This window comes from Capsicum annuum, chromosome 4 (genome assembly GCF_002878395.1).
Source record: "Capsicum annuum cultivar UCD-10X-F1 chromosome 4, UCD10Xv1.1, whole genome shotgun sequence".
Lineage (NCBI taxonomy): Eukaryota > Viridiplantae > Streptophyta > Magnoliopsida > Solanales > Solanaceae > Capsicum > Capsicum annuum.
Window position 1 is genome coordinate 139725850 of NC_061114.1, and position 16999 is coordinate 139742848.

The following is a 16999-nucleotide window of genomic DNA, read 5'->3' on the forward strand; positions in this document are numbered from 1 at the left end:
ATGTTATCTTCAAGCAAATCTTGCTTGTTCATTCAAACTTTGTCATAGTGGAATTTTCCAGGAATATCTTCTCATAACCTTGAGCTAGAGAATATGATGTAAATAAATCTTCATTTGACCTCACATAAAGGGTAGTACCTAAATCAATCCACCACTCTCTTGAATTTCCAACTAGATAACACTTTGAAAGAATAGAAAGCAGATCATCCACATCGTGTTTGAATTTGATCATGTTTGCTTGATCATTTTTCTTTCCCTTCTTTAGAACTAGACAATCTGTAGACTTGTAGGAAACTTTACGACAGTTAAAGTAACTTTCTTTGAACTTTTTCTTGGGAGAATTGTCTTGTTATCCTGATGTTTTCTATCTCCTTTTTGATTTAGTGGTTCATCTTCCATAGTGTGTTCTCTACTTATTGCAGAATTCCCATGAGACCTTTTTTCGGTTACCTTTTTGTCCTCTTCAATCCTTAATCTCACAATAATGTCTTTAGTAGTCATGCCTTTGCACTTACACTTTAAGTAGTTCATGAAGTCATTCCACAAATGTTGGTAACTTCTCGATTAAAGCAGCTACTTGAAAATCCTTGTTCACAACCAAACCTACAACAAAGGTTATGTGAATATCAAGAACATACCTAATCTTTTTAATAAAAGTAACTAAGTTTATACCTTCACCTAGGAATGCATGGAATATGACTTGCAACTCTTAAACTTGAGTAACTACAATTTTATTGTTTACCATCTGAAAGTCTAGAAATCTTGCAATAATGAATTTATTCATTCCGACATCCTCTGTTTTGTACTTCTTTTCTAAAGCATCCTAGAGTTCCTTTGGGATCATCATATTACTATTGTACACATTGTACCAGTCATCTTGTTGGCTACTTAGAATGTAATTCTTACACAAGAAGTTTGATACTTTCAAGATTTTGTTATCAAGAAGCATTCTCTTTTGGAGTTTCTTCTAACAATTCAGGATGACTTTCTATGATGAACCTTTGTAGACTCAATGTAGTAAAATACAAAATCATCTTTTGCTGCTATCATTTGAAATCAACACTAGAAAATTTTCCTTTTTTTTCCATTGATTTAATGATGGGAGAATCATTTTTACGACTTGAAGTAGCATTGTTAGTTGCCGCAACATTCGTCATTCCATCGTTGACTTGATTATCAATAGTCATTTTCTATCACAATAAGACAAAAAACTTTAGAATTTTACAACACTAACAATAAAAAATTATAACTTTAAACAATTGATCTCTATCTTAACGATGAGGTTTTAATGTTCTTCTAATCATCAACTGAGTGAAGTTTAACTCGTGATGAAGTTTTAATATCTAAAAATAACCATTAAGTTCACAGAGTAGAAATCCGAAGACTTTAATCTCTGGAAACCCAAAATATAGATTATTAGTAAATTCCTTAAGATTGTTATTTTCTGGAATAAAATCTGTATTTAATCCACAAGATCTTCAAACACAAGTTCAACAAACTTTTGAACTCTTAAAATGAAGTTTCAAGAACTTCAAACACAAGTTCAAATAGTCGAAGAACTGTAAGTATGAAGTTCAAACTATTTTTTTGAAAAATAGTAAAACCAACATTAAGAAAGAGATAAAAATAGAAAGAATCAATACCACTGAATTCACGGTGTATCCTTAAGGAATTTATTCCACTCAAGTATCCAAGATTAATGAAATATATGCTCCAAGGATAAAATAATTCACTTTAGCAAATAGCAGTACCTCAAACTTGTTGAACAACTATCACTACCTAATTTTTGAGTCATGATGGCACCTACTTTATTTCGTTAGTAGGTAAGCCAAATCTTAGCCCAGTGCTATTAAACAATGGGCTGATTAGATGGAAAATTGTATAAATGTCAACAATATGCAAATAAATGACTTACAAATAATAAATAATGATATAATAATATGAAAGATAAATAAAAGAGATAAAATCCCATGACCTAGTATTGTCGGTACAAAAGCCACTAAATCAAGAGAATACGAGTACTATCATAGGTAATATTTATTAGTTACTTAGATTTTCACAAAAGAGGTACAGAAATGCAATATGAGTACCAAAGCCACGGGTACTTAGTAGGCATCATCAGCCGACTGAGAAAAATCATAATATAAGTATAATAAAATAAGAGATAAGTAAATTTAGTAAAGGTTAAAGGGGAAACTTGGAATAACACCCCAAATACTATAAATAAATAAAATGAATAAAAATAATATAAAAGAAAACCAAGATTTGATTATAAAATTGGTCACCATAATCTGGTATGTACGTAACCCATTGCGGGCCCCCATAAGCCTGGAGGGTGCAATCAAAGATAAGTAATAACTAAAATTATACTAAATGATCAAATCTCAAAACCAGACTTGTTGATCTCTCCATACCGCAAGCATCAGACTTTAACCAAATTCATAACCTTCATAAGAACCCATCATTGTCGAACTTGAACCGATCTCATATCATTATTTTCCTACCTTAAAACAAAATTCAATATCATAAATCGCTTGACTCGAAATGAAACTATTACCATCTCAAGTATCAATCTAGCATAAAGATATGTTTAAACCTCCTCAATTTCAAAAATATAAATATATATATATATGTATTTATATAATATAAATATATATGTATGTAAATAATACTAATATATATACATATGTATGATATAACACATCCATAGAATCTACAAAGAGATAATGGTAGTCTTGGCCTAAGGTGAGTTGGAGGGGCCCAATTCTAATCCCCAAAATCCATCTTAGGCATATTCTATTTTGGACTAGGCTAAGGTATCTAAATTTACTTCTAGATATTATTTAAGCCACATTTTATACCTAAGATGGCTATTCCACCAAAAGAATGAGTAAGCCAATTATGCCTAATTTGTGGTCCCTTTATTAGCTAAAAGGTCCAAATTATATTAAACATGCTTCCAAGACCAAATTTTAAACCCACGTCTAGCAGATTATCATAAATATATTACAATTTAGTCCAATAAGTAAGATAAGTAAACCTAACCTACCTGGGCATAAAAGAAAGATCGATGAATCCACTAAATCATCGACTTCTCCTTTTGAAAAGCTTCAGCACGATGACACGCTATCAAAATTAAAATCTTTTCATCAATACGATAATAATAATGCCCATTTTGCATTTTATGCTTCTTGTTCAAAATTACGTAAATATCTCATAGGTCTCGATTGCAGACTCACACTTTCAAAACCGTCAACACGTTCCTTTATGCTCAAGGAACATTTACCCTGAAGAAGATAAATTTAAAGCTCAAATAATGCCTCAATCTACTCAATTAGAATTTAGGAATTTTGGGAAATAATTGATAAATTAACCATGAATTTAATGAAAATTTACCAAGATTTTGATGAAGAGATGAGGAATCTGACCTCATAAATACCATAAATAACCTAATAAATGACCCCCAATATACCACTCTCTAGGGCTCTAATCTTTTGAACTTGTTGAAAAATGGGGAGAAAATGAGGCTAATGAGGCATTTAATGCCACCTAGGTGCCGCTTAAGGGGACACTAGACTGCTTAAGCGGTACCAGCCTACCTAAACACCTTCTCTTAAGTGGACAACAACTGATTAAGCGGCCTTTGCTTAAAAGAACAGGGCTACTTAAGTAGCCCTCATCTGGCAAGCCTGGTTGCTTAAGCAATGGGTTGGCTACTTTAGCGAACCAAATGTTGCTTAAGAGGATGCACCAGCTAGGGACTTGAAAAATTCAAAGTTTCCACTAACCCTTTGGGATTCATCCAGAATCGCATGAACATAAACAAACTACGTTTCCCTATTGAATTCAATGCTTCGGAATCAATGGCGCAGTCAAAATTTCCATCTGAGGTTGTTTCAATGAAAAGTGACCCCACACTCAAGGGTTATTTTATCAATTTTTGATCAGTTGCTCAGAATGTGTTTGGAAGAATTGGGAACCAAACCAAAAGACCTCCTAGACTTAAATCGACATTCAGGAGCTGATGGAACTATCAGATTTTTCATAAAAGGTCATTTGACTGAAGTTTTCACCTGGTATCCAATTCTTACTAGCGAAGAGTTCAAACTAGGGAATTAGCTCTAAAAATAAATGAATTGGCCGGTAAATAAATTGTCAACTCCAGTAAGTCACAAATGACTTGAGACAGCTAGAGGAAAGTTCAAAATTGAAAAAACACATGGAAAGTATAATGTAAACTGGTCATTACAATAACTACTACTAAAAGAACTTTTATCTGCGAAAGTAAAGGGTTATGAGGTACCTGATGGTTTGAATAGGTAAGGGTACTAGGACCACATCTCGCACTTGATCTCACAAGTAGCCTCCTCTACTGGGCGGAGTCTCCACTGAACCTTAACTAGTAGAATTTCTCTAGAGCACAACCGCCTAACATCCTTGGCCAATATGAGCACTGGCTCTTCCATAAAGGTGAATCTCTCATCCAACTATATGGAGTCCTACCAAAGCACATGAAATTAATCTGGAATGTACCACTGAAATATTGAAACATGTAAAACCAGATGAACAGAAGAAAAATCTTGGGGTAAGGCTAACTCATATGCCACATCTCTAACTGTGCAAAGGATCTTAAAAGGTCCTCTAGAACCTTATCATACCCTTTATAGGCAATAATCAAAGGAATACTTGTTTTCCAACTCCAAATCTCAAGGAAAAAAGACTACGATCTTTATAATCTATCTTCCTACTCTGAGCTTCTTTAAACCTATTCTGAATCAGTTTACTTTATTCAATGACTCACAAAGTAAGTTTGTACTATGAGGCCAAACCTTAGAGGTCTCAAACCATCTAATTAGAGATCGACTAAGCTTACCATATAATATCTCAAATTATGCTATCTTAATACTCGAATGGTAGCTAATTATTATATATGAACTCTGCCAAATCTAAGTGTTGATCCTCCTGACCTCCAAAATCCATAACACAGGCTTGTAGTATGTTCTTAAGAATCTTACTAGTTTCCACCGACTACCTGTCAGTCTGAGGGTGAAAGGTTGTGCTAAGATCCCCCTGAGTATCCAACTCCTCATTAAAAGCTCTTTGGAAAATAGAAGTTAATTCCAAGCCCTGATCTGAGATGATATATATAGGTACTCCATGCAAGCAAACTATCTCACAAACATATATACAATCTAACCTCTCACCATAGAAAGACATCTGAATAGGAATGAAATATTTTTATTTTGTCAATAGATCTACAATAACCAAAATACCATTCGAGCCATGGGAGATGAGAGGCAACCCGATGATAAAGTCCATGGTGTTACTTGGGAATGGGTAATCTCTGAATCAACCCTCTAGGTCTCTAAGGCTCGACCAACACCTACTAATAATATAGACAACAAGTAACAAAGTTCACCACAATTCTTTTCATGCCACTCAGCCAAAAAAGTTACCTCAAACCTCTATAGATCTTAGCTATACTAAGGGAATGGAATATCTGAAGTTGTGAGCCTCATGCAAAATTGACTGAATCGAGTCTCCAACCCTTAAAATACAAATACAACTATCATATCTCAAAATAACCTTAGAATCTTTGGTATCCCTATTAGACTCACCACTCAACAGATCACAGATGACACATAGCCTCATATCCTCAAACTGGTGACTCCAAATCTTCTCAAGTAAGATAGACCTCACCTCAACAGTAGCAATAATTCTCATGGGATCAAAATTATCAAGTTGCACCATTAGCTTGGCTAAGTACTAGATCTCTTACACCAACTACCTTTGAGAAACTATGATAGAGGCAAGCTATACATACATATCGCCTTTCAGCTCAATGTGTCTGCTACCTCACTCCCCTTGCTCGGATTATATAAAATAGAGATGCCGTAATCCTTAAGAAACTCCATCCACTAAGTTGCCTAGAATTAAGCTCTCTCTAGGTCATAAGTTATTGAAGACTATGATGATCCATGTAGATTTTAGAATGCACAACATAAATATAATGCCACCAAATCGTAAGAACAAAAACTACCATCGCCAACTCCAAATTATGAGTGGGGTATTTACTGTTGTGCACCTTCAATTGCCTTGATATATAAGGAATAACGCAATCCTTCTACACTAATATACAACATAAACCAAGACCAAAAGTATCACAATACACAGTGAATCCATAGTCCTCTAAAGAAAGAACCAATATAGGAGTAGAAAGGAGAAATCCCTTAAGATTTTGAAATTTTGACTTATACTCCTCAGACTACTAGAATGAACCTCCTTCCCGATCAATCTGGTCATCGATGGTGTAATACTAGTAAAACCCTCAATATACTACATATAATAAATGGCCAAACCAATGAAGCTATGAGCCTCAAACGAAGATGTAGGACTTGTCCAATCATGAATCACCTCAATCTTCACTTGGTCACCTATAATCCCATCCTTAGACACCACATGTCCTAGGATTGTTACTGACTCAAATTGAAACTCATACTTTGAGTATTTGGAAAAATACCTATTATATCTTAAAGTTTGGAGCACATTCCTCAAGTGCTACATATACTCCTCTCTACTCCTTGAATGCACAAGAATGTAGCCGATAAACACAATCATGAAAAAATTCAAATAAAGATTGAACACACGATTCATCAAATTCATAAATGAGGTTGGTCAACCTAAAAGACATCACTAGGAACTCATAATGACCATAACGAGTCCTAAAGATTGTTTGGAATGTTCTCAGCCTGAATCCTTAACAGATAGTAATTGAGCCTTAAGTCAATCTTACAGAACACAAATGTTCCCTAAAGTTTGTAAAATAAATCATTGATGTGAGCCATAGTACACTTGTTATTCGCTATTCACTTCTTAAGAATCCTATAGTCAATACACATAATTAAGGAACCATTTTTTTTCTTCACAAACAAAACAGGAGCACCCCAAAGCAACAGACTTGGTCTAATAAAACCCTTACCTAAAAGATCTTGAAGCTAAGAATTCAACTCCTTAAGCTCGCCATGATCCATAAAATAGGTGCCATAGAAATAAGTTGGGTTACCAGCTCGTCATCCATAACAAACTCAATATCATGCTCAAGAGGAAGACCAGGTAGATCAGTAGGAAAAATATTATGAAAGTCACATCTCCACACAAGCATCATGAATATAAGAGAGATAAGACTCAAATCCCTTGAAATAAGTCTCCTAGCCCAAACATAACAGATAATCTCCTTCAGCTCGCAGTTAATAATCCGTGCCACAAACAAATAGGTATGACGGGCATAGCTAAGGTACCGATTTTAGGAAAACAATGCAAGATTAAATGAGAGGGTGATAACCAGTCCATCCCCAAAATCACATAAAAATTCACCATATCTAACAAACTAAGATCAACCTAATTATCAAAATCTCTAACAGGTACAACACATAATCTATACACCTTATCCACCACTAAAGAATCACCCATCAGACTAGATACACATAATGGCATAGATAAAAACAATTCCAAGATAACACTAACCATGTGGCATAATAAGTAGATATATAAGAATAAGGGGATTCCGAATCAAATAAACCAAAATCCATCTGATGGCATATTAAAATCTTACTTGTAATAACAATATCTAAAGAATCTTCTCTGGGTATACCAGGTGCAGCATACAACAGACCTCACTTGCGACCTACTTGGGCGCTTGACCCATGTCTTTTCCAACTGACCTAAGGACCTCCATGATTATCTTGGGGACCACTCCAACAATAACACATACCACCTCTAGGTCGGAAAAGTATAGCCCTAATCAGTGGGACACTATGAGCTGTAGGAACCACTACTTTAAGATTTGGCACTCTCTTGAGAAATAGTCAAAGGCCCCACAACTATAACATGCTCTATGCATTATACTGAAACCTGAAGATACGATTGACCTCAATTAACCACAACAATAAGCATACCTAAAAGTTGAACCCCTCAGATGTTGACCACAACTTTGTCCTTGGTAATCATTGTTGCTAGACTGGCTTTTATTTGTAATCTGAAATATAACATAATTGGCCATACTAGACTAACCCTTTTACTGATAAGGTTGACACAGAGGATATTTACCCTAACTAACCCTAATAATGATAAGGATGAGGCAGAGGATACATATCGTAAGAACCAAGGCCTTTGAACCATCAGCCACTACGGATCCTACTAAAATTATTATGGCTCTACAGGCTCTTATTACTTTTCCTTGGGACCCGTGATGTATTTCCTCCATAACCTAAGCATGAATAGAAACCTCAAAAAAATCTACCAACAATAACCAAACTCAGTATAGCCATACATAGTAGGAGTCCTATTCCCCGAAAAAATCATTAAACTCATTCATACTTGATTGACAGGATAGATATAGCAAGTCTAGCCAACTTATGAAATCATGCCTTATACTTGATAACAGTCATAGAGCCCTACTTCAACCTTGAAAACTTGTCTCTAAAGTGATTCTAAAGTTACGGGGCATATATTTCTCCAAGAAGACCTCAATAAACTAATTCCATGTAAAACGGGATATCCATCTGGCCTTGAATCAAGATGATCTCTCCACCAATGTGAACATTCAAAACACAATTGAAAAATAGTAAAATCCATACTATAAGTCTCAACTAGGCCTAAATTAATGAGCCAATCCTTGCAAGCAACCAAGAACTCATAAGCATCCTCGCTCGGTGTACCAAAAAACCTAGGTTGAGTCAGTCTCAAGAACCTACTCAGAATCTTCTTCTTCTCAAGAGACATAGTAGGGTGGGCAATTATTGACTAAGAAACTTCAACGTAGGAGGTTCCTCAACTCTTAGAGTCATAGCTACAGTCTATTGTCTAACCCAAACCAGCACCTGGATGTGACGGGTATCTCAAGTCCATCAAGGACCAAAGACCACCCCTTTTTCCTAGTCAAACAATACACAATACAACTATAAGTAGATGAATTCCAATATTATAGCAAGATATAGCTAAATTCCAAACATACAACAAGATAAGTAACTCAATTAACTGAGAAGGGAATCTAAGAAGCTAAACAAAAATCCCAATCCATATTATTCCACAAAGCCTCTAATAATTAACAGACAACCTATGTCTCGATATTCCCTCAACTATAACCAAAATAACTACAAAAAGAGATGTCTAAAACATAATGGAACAACAACATGAGTGAGGGCTTTTCAAAGTATGGAAGCTCACCACTTCAAGTTAAATCCTGATCAATCCAAAAATCACTTAATCACTGTGTAAGAAAAGCAAAAGTGTCTTTGGTTCCTATATCACGTGGGCATACAATGTCCTGAGATGGTTAGCGCGGTGAGCGCTAGCTTGTAACTTAGGAAAAAGATAAAGTAATGTCATGATAAAACCATTTCAAAATTATCCTAAACGAAAGAACACAATTATATACATATAAATATATATATATATATATATATATATATAACATGTCAATATAGGTTACAAGGCTTAGCATAAAAGTTAAAACATTAACCTGTGTTGTGTAGCTCTAACTGCTAAGGGCACCTGCGGGTTGTGTGGGTTCAATTCCCCCTGTTGAAAGGGTCACAGTAAAGGTTAGCCACACTAACCAGGAAAATACAAGAATGAGCGAGGGAATGCCTTGACCCCAACCAATCTAATATATATATATATATATATATATATATATATATATATATATATATATATATATATATGTAAGTGTGAACTAATGCACACGACAGTAAAGACCCCTATGCCGCAAATGTGGTTTTCAGTATTTGACCCCTCAGGACCTCCACCTTAAATGGAAAGATACACCTCCTCTTTCAAGCCTAATTAAAACCAGTTTCACATAAGTAATCCATTTAACCAAGTAATAGCCGTTAAGGCATCAACCACAAGTATCGTCATACCATGAAACTTGTATGCTTATAATTATGCCACACCAATTCCATTATCTTGGGGGAATGCCATAACCACCCCTTTTGTCCATTAAATAAATTTAGGAAATGCCTAGACCCTTTTAGTTTATCAAATAAAATTAGGGGAACACCACGATCCCTTTTGTTCAATAAATCTTGTTTAAAATATAAAAATGGCCAACAAGGACTTCAAAAGCATTTTCATCCATTTAAACCTTTTATGCAATGTAATAGTATAAGGGAGTAAGTAATACCATGTGATAATCCTTATTCCAAATCCAAATTACACAAGTGGGTCGAGGGAAAACAATATCTAAAACCAAATTCCAACAAAATCATCAATTTGGGGAATGCCTCGACCTCCTTACCAATTCCCATACCCATGCACCTAATTAGTTCAAAAATAATTAATAAAGCATAAACAATGCATATAAAATCATGGGAATCCAATTCAAGTAATATTTATTCCAAAACCCCTCAACCCATACTCAAATCCACAAAAACAACAATTTAAACACATACTTTAAGGGAAAGAGTAACATGCATGAAATTATGATAATTATGGAGAGAAATCACCACTCAAAAGTTCTAAATAATAAACCTTAGGAAACACTAGCTTGTTCTTGACTTAAGGATTTGAGAGAGTTTAAGAATTTGTTTTATTATGTTTTGGGATAATAATGTGGTCCCAAAAAGGTTTTAAAGTTGTGGTCACAATTGGAGAAAGAGGAAAATAACCAATGTACCCTTAATGAAACATTAAAAATTTGTCGCCCAGTTATTACAAGTCACCTTACGATTGACTTTAAGTCATCCCCTAGACTCATATTCTGGGAAGTGTCCCAAGGCATGCCAACTATTGACCCTACAAGTCGTATCATACGACTCGTAGTCACACATTACAACTCATAGGGTCCAATAATCGTCACAATAGAAACAAGGTACCACTATACTCTTGATACTATGAATCACACATTACAGCTTATAATATATTATTGTGACTCGTATGGTCTTAGTTGTACCCAAAATAGAGATTTTGGTACCTACACTAATCAATATATGATTGAGGCACTACGACTTATATTGAGTCTTTATGACTCATTAGGTGTGAGTTGTAATAAAGACAGTAACACAGATAATACTTATTGGTTATGCTACGATTAAGGTCCTAACACCCGTAATGACTGACTATGACTCATAGGCTAAGTTTTAGTTTGAGTAGTGAAGAGAAAACTAAAAATTTTTGGAGGCCAAAAGTCGGGGGTGTTACATCCCCCCCCCCCCCCAATGGATCATTCATCCCTAAATAATGAATCAATGTATCCCTTAGTATAATTCTAAAGACCAAAACATAACCACACTTTTCTTTAACAAACTAAAAAATCAAAGATGTTAAGGAAAACACATACCTCAAGCACGATTGTCTAATACGGGGAACAAGAATGGATATTTTGACTTCATGTCCTCTTAAGCTTCCCAAGTATCTTCTTCTACCTTTTGATTTCTCTATATAACTTTTATCAAAGCGACATCCGTAGTCCTCAAACAACGGACTTACCAATCCGACATCTCAACTAAGACTTCCCCATAAGACAATAAATCCAAAATACCAACACACTCATTGGGAACATCCAAGGAAGGATTACCCACACACTTCTTCAACATCAATACATGAAAATCCAAAGAATGGAACCCAAACTCGAAGGCAAATCGAACTTGTAAGCAACTTTACCCACTCTCCTAAAACTCAATTATGGACAAATATATCGAGGAATGAGCTTTCCTTTCTTTCAAAATCTTATTACTCTTTTTATCAAAGATACCTTCAAGAACACCAAATCCCAACCTCAAACTCCAAATCTGTTTGCCTTAAATATGCATAGGACTTTTGGTGACTCTGAGTATTCTTAAGTCTATCACAAATCAGCTTCACCTTTTCTTTGGCTTGGTGAACTAAGTACAAATCGAACAACCTAATCTCACTAACTTCAAACTATCTAATAAGAGATCTACACCTCCTACAATAAAAAGCCTCAAAAGGATCCATCCTAATACACAAGTGAGAACTATTATTATAAGCAACCTCAATGACAGTCAAGTGATAAACCCAATAACCACTAAAATCAATAACATAGGCTCTGAGTATATCTTCCAAAGTCTTAATGGTCATTTCATTTGTCCATCTCTTTGAGGGTCAAAAGATAAGCTAGTTTAACACATGTGACGAAGACTTGATGAAACTAACACCAAAAATGAGTTGAGAATTATGTATCTTGATAAAAAATAATGGAAATTTGAGCACCATGAAGCTTAAATGTCTCCTGAATAAACAACTTCATGTAATCCTCTCTAGAATAAGTAGTCCATACAGTCAAGAAGTTAGCAGGCTTAGTCACCCTATCAACAATGACACAAATTGAATCAAAATAATTGCGAGACCACATAATACCTATAACAAAATATATATTGATCACCTCCCATTTCCATATGGGTAAATCAATCTATTGAAATAATCTACCAGGCATCTAGTGTTCAACCTTCACTAGCTGACAAACCATGCACTTGTCCGCAAAATTTGCCCTATCTTTTTTCATATTATTGCACCAATAATTCTCCTTCAAATCATGACACATCTTTATTGAACTAGGATGAACTATATACCTTAACTCACGAGCCTCAACCTAGATCCTTTTTTGCAACCTATCAATATTAGGAATACACAACCTACCTTGGTACCTCAAGATACCATCACTACTAATCTCAAAAGCCATGACCTTCAACTAGCCTACATCAGTCATGATCTATATTAAGATAGTATCCAAAACATGTTTCTCTTTCACTTCAGTACCAAGAGATGACTCAACCACCTCTTGAACAATCGCACCTCCATCTTTAAAATCCAAGAGATAAACTCCAAGATGGGCCAATAGTGAATATACTTCACTAATACCCTCTTCTCTTTATCCACATAAGATAAACTTCGTACGGACAACCTGATAAAAGCATCAAAAATAAAATTGGCTTTACCCGGATGATAATAAAGACTCAGATCATAGTCCTTGAGCAATTCAAGCCATCTTTTTTGCTTGAGATTAAACTCCTTTTAGGTGAATACATACTGCAAACTCTTATTATCAGAGAAGATATCCACTTGAACCTTATATAAATTGTGGAGCCAAATCTTCTAAGCAAAAACTACAACCAATAACTCCAAATCATGAGTCAGATAATTATTTTCATAAACTTTCAGCTGCCTAGAATCATATGTCATAACCTTTCCATAATGTATCAAGACATAGTATAATGCTACACATGATGCATCACAGTAAACAACAAACTCATCAGCACCCTTAGGCAGGGTCAAAATTAGAGCAGAAGTCAACTTATTCTTTAGCTTCTCAAAGCTACTCTCAAAAGCATCAAACCATAGAATCTTTACCTTTTTCTGAGTTAACTTAGTCAATGGAGCAACAAATGTAGAGAAACTCTCCACAACCTTCTATAATACTAGGCCAAACCTAAGAACCGCCAAATGTCGATTGGAGTCATAGGTCTAGGTCACATCTTAACCGCTTCAAAATTTTATGGATCCACCATGATCCACACACTAAAAACATAGTGACCAATAAAAGTCACAATACTCAACCAAAACTCACACTTTTATAATTTGTCATATAAACGTTGATCCTTAAGAGTCTGCAATACTACTCAGAGGTGATTGGAATGATCCTCCTCACTACCAAGATATTATTATTAAATACCATGATAACTTAATCCAGAAACTTCCTAACAACTCGATTCATAAGATCCATGACATAGCCAGAGCATTAGCTAACTCAAAAGATAGAACCGGGTACAAAAAGTAGTCTTAATGATATCTAACTTACTAATCATTAACTGGTGATAGCCCAACCAAAGATTAATTTTAGAAAAATACTTATCACCTTAATGATGGTAAAAGTAATCATTAATCTTAGAGAGAGGGTACTTATTCTTCACTATCACCCTATTCAACTGACAATGAGATATACATATCCAAAGGGAACCGTCCTTCTTAAGCATGAAAAGAATAGGTGTACCCGATGGAAAAACACTAGGACTAATGAAACCCTTATCAATATGATCCTTTTACTGCTCCTTAAGTTCTTTCAAATCAGCCGAAGTCATTCTGTGTGGAGGGATAGATATAGAATGGGTATCTAGTAGAAGATCAATCCTAATATCTATTTCCCTATTTGGAGAAATACTAGGAAGATCATTGGGAAACACTTAAGGAAGCTCATTAACCACACAGATAGATTGTGAAGAGTGAACCTCAAAACTAAAATCTTTAACCCAAATTAAATGATACAAACACTCCTTTGAAATAAACTTCCGAGATCTAAGATAAGGAATTAAACTTCACTATAGTGTTTTAGTAACTACATTAGGATATGCCTCATATTCGTAATTAGTGGCAACAGCATAAAGACAATTCTAACTAGTGTCGGTACTAGAAGTTGCACCCTTTGGCACAGAAGATGAAGAATTAGAATTTGTAACCTTATTAGCTCTAGAAGCAACATTTTTTGATGGGTAGTTCCACTGGATATAACTAAGCTGGCCATAATTGAAACACTGATTCTTCTCCTCATCCTAATTACCATGGTGCAAATGACGGCAATCTCCATAAGGCGGATAAAGTGGGGTTGGTTTAGCTCCACTAGCTTAAGATGGGGTACCTTATGCCTTAAATCCACTATCAACCTAAAGGAGATGATCCCCAAATGTCTTAGGATATAGATCACAAGTCGTAGAATATGAACACGAGTTTTCCCAAGTCCTCTTCTTACCCCACTACCTATCATCTATACCATTATTCTATTGGCTCTACCCTACTTTAAATATCTAAATTTCTTACTGTCATTCCCCTATTTTATCTTATTTATTCATCTCATCCTTAACATCATGCATATATATCACCAGCATAGAAATATCTATCTCATTATTCAAAATCGCTACTATATACTATAGCACCATGTCCTGAGACAAACCCAAAGCAAACTTTCTTATTCTAGCCCTTATGCTAGACACCATCTTTGGAGCATAGTGAGACAACTGATGGAACTTAAAGGAATATTCCTTCACAATCATGTTTCTATGCCTCAAGTTCACAAACTACTTAGATTTAGAATCTCTCAACTCCTGAGGAAAGAAACGATCAAGGAAAGAACTAAAAAATTCCTTCTACATAGCCTGCTCAGCAGTATCACCCGTCAACTACTCCCACTCTTCATACCACTGATATGCCACATCATTCAACTGATATGCAGCAAACTCTGAATCATTATCCATTAGTAGCATGCAACACCCTGAGTATTTTCTCCATCTTATCAATTAATCTTAAGGATATTCCTCAATTTTAGAGCCTGTAAAGGTTGAAGGTTTCAACCTCATAAATTGTCCAACTATAGTAACCTCAAAATATAGACCAACAAAACTAATACGGTCAAGCTAAGGAGACTGAGAAGTAACCAACTGAGTCGCAAGATGAATAGATTGATAGAATTTAGGATTAGAAATATATCCTCAAGCAGTGGGGCATGAACAGTATTAGCACGAGTAACTCAAGGAGGACTGGTAGGGACTAGTGTAAGCATGATGTGAAATCTATTAAACCTTTTTGAACTCATTATCTACAAGTTTATAGAATACACATGATGACAGTATTAAGAATTGGTAAGCACCACCACCAACTCTAGCAAACCCTTTGAATAAAGAAGTTTCTTATGTTGAATTCTGGGTTACTTTCATAGTATTAGACCAATCTATGACAATCTTAAATAACCAGTCAATTATAGCAATACCTAACCCAATAATGAATAAAGTAACAACTAGAGGCCAAGATATTACTAGAAATAATCCTTGGGTATACTTTAGGTCTAAGTGTGAAAAATATCCACAAGATTTACGATTAGCAGTTAGATAGTTATTGAGATCATGGGTGTCACTCTAACTGAAAGTGTTGACTTGGTAGTTTATCAGTTACAAAGAGTGACTTACACCTAGAATAAGTAATAAAAGGAGGATAGATGTATTGATGTAGGACCAGTAAAATAGGATGAGTTTATTTCAGGACAGGTTCTTCACACTTGAGCTAAGGGAGGCCAAGGTACAGAAATTCATTTATTGAAGCAGGATTAGATTAGAATCAAGGAGTATTCTCTTAAGTTTACTCAATTGGCAAATTATGTTTCAGTCATGGTTTCTAACTCGAGGGCCTGTATGAGTAAGTTTATATCTGGTGTTTAAAAGGATTTAGTCGAAGAGTATAGGATTGCTATGTTGTTTAAGAAGATGAATATCTCTAGGATGATGGTTTATGCTTAATATATTAAGGAAGATAAAATCAAAGAGAATAAAAGAGAGAGTAAGAGGTCCAGAATAGGTAGTTCTAATTTCTCTTAATAGAAGTCAGGTGGTGGAAATTATTCTCATTTCTTCCAGAAATTCTCAGCCCTAGCCTCATCTTTTTCTAGTGCTCCAGTGCTTAAGTTCAGGAAAAAGTATCAGTATAGGACACTAGGCTCTAAGTCCCAGTTCTCTGTCACTAGTAGGGGTACTAATCCAGTTTTTAGGTGGTGTGGTAAGAACCATCAAGGAGGGTATATGGACAGTAGTGGAAATTTTTATTGGTAAGGCAACACCGAGCATCATTTTCAAGGTACCTCAATGAAAATTTAAAGAGTGGAGATGCTCGTTAATCAATCCAACACTTAAGCAGCTCCAATAGTCACTTTACTCAATAGTGTGCCTTATTTAGTGTAGGTGGTGGCCAGCGTCAAAACAGATTATATGCCCTCCAGATACAATAAGATAAGAAAGGTTCTCATGATGTAGTCACTAGTATGTAATAAGTCTTTCATATTCATGTTAATGCATTATTAGATCTTGGATCCAACTTTCTTTTGTAACTCTCTATATGGATATAGACTTTGATATTAGTCCTAACATTCATTTACAACCTCTTTTGATCTCTCCTCCAGTTGGTGATTTAGTTATAATTGGACAGGTATATTAAACTTGCC